The 1463-nt window shown below is 32.9% G+C and overlaps 1 protein-coding gene across 1 annotated transcript in view; it reads right to left on the bottom strand.

Annotated features, from left to right (window-relative positions):
* Positions 1-1463, bottom strand: part of ETNK2 (ethanolamine kinase 2) — a 23391-nt gene that overhangs the window by 386 nt on the left and 21542 nt on the right. The gene's annotated exons all lie outside the window — the stretch shown is intronic.

Here is a 1463-nt window from a genome sequence, read left to right as displayed (position 1 = left end):
CTGTCTTCTCACATACATCTACAGCACTTAAACACTGAATTCTTACACTGATACTTCTCATGCATTTATACGCATTCTTACATTTTTATAAACATGCTTATTTTGATAATTCACATATGATGCTCATAATAGGATGATTTTACAAGCTTTTGTAAAAAGATCAACAATAATAATGTGCAACAATGAAAATATTAGCCTAGGACTTGAAATTGGGGATCAGATTCTGACTTTTTTAGGTGACCTGGAACCATCTACTTACTCTCAGACAAAAGTATAGAATTAAAGGAACAATTTAAAAATGGTGTAAGGTATGGGAATATGCAAACCATTCATTTCCATGCCCACCATGTTGCTAATGCATCAGACTTAACCTAATCTGGAATTCTGGTCAAAATTATTCTAAATCCATGTCTCACTTAATTTCCTTTCTTGGTTCTCAAATTTGTCATAAAATCTACATGTGGTTACCTCTAAATTCTCATTACATGGAAGAGTTTCTCCTGCATTAAATGTTTTCTAGAATAATCACAAATGCCCTGATTCCCAGATAACCAACTGCCTAATAATTCTAGGGAGCATTTTTGAATTAATACAGATAATAAAAATCATCATCATCTATGCTGCTCCAATACAAGATTGGAGCAGCACAGTCAATGAATTGGTATGCCCTTAAAATATTAATCTGGATTTATCTCAGCTTTTGACCTTTGCTTTAACGTCTATGACTTGTCATCAAAACTGAATGTCTTTAAATGTCCCAAATGTATTTTTCAAAAGGCAACTGAACTTTCTTGTTTCCTTGAAAAATGTTTTCAAAGGAAAACAAAACAAAGATAGTCCAGTTGCCTTTTGAAAAGCATCTTTGAGACAACCATGGCTTGGATGATTGAGAATCTACATAGACATTCTTCACATGTTGCTTACTCCAAACATTTTGATCCCACCTTTGATTTGAAGATGGGTTTAAGTCCATTATCAACTAACTACAGTAATAAGAAAAAAAAGGCAAAGGCTAAATCCCAAACTCACTTTTACCTAGGAGTAATTGCCTTGGCTGAGAAAGTGGATAAAATACCAATCCCATGCAAGATTATTTGGAAATAATGACAAATATAGGTGATTGGGAATGTAAATGTAAAATTGCAAAAATTGCAGGAAATTTAAAATGAGCAGTTGTTCAATGGGTCACAAGGCAACTGAGGACCATGGGAAAGAAGGCAAAGCAGGTTATTCATTTATACATTTGGTTTCATTTTATCTTTCTCTTCATCTCATCTATATTTAATCAACCATGGTAAGGATTATAATATGAAGCCCATATTTAGGATGTGGGGCATAAGTGTGAATGACATCAAGGGAAGAATCAGGGATTTCTATTAAAACTGATTCTTCACTGATATTTTCAAAATGTTATTTGTTATTTTTTTTTGTTATAATCCATTAAGACTTTAGGTGTCTTACTG

Source organism: Protobothrops mucrosquamatus, unplaced genomic scaffold (genome assembly GCF_001527695.2).
Source record: "Protobothrops mucrosquamatus isolate PMUCROS unplaced genomic scaffold, P.Mucros_1.0 scaffold_310, whole genome shotgun sequence".
Classification (NCBI taxonomy): Eukaryota; Metazoa; Chordata; class Lepidosauria; order Squamata; family Viperidae; genus Protobothrops; species Protobothrops mucrosquamatus.
This window is presented reverse-complemented; position numbering and strand designations above follow the sequence as displayed.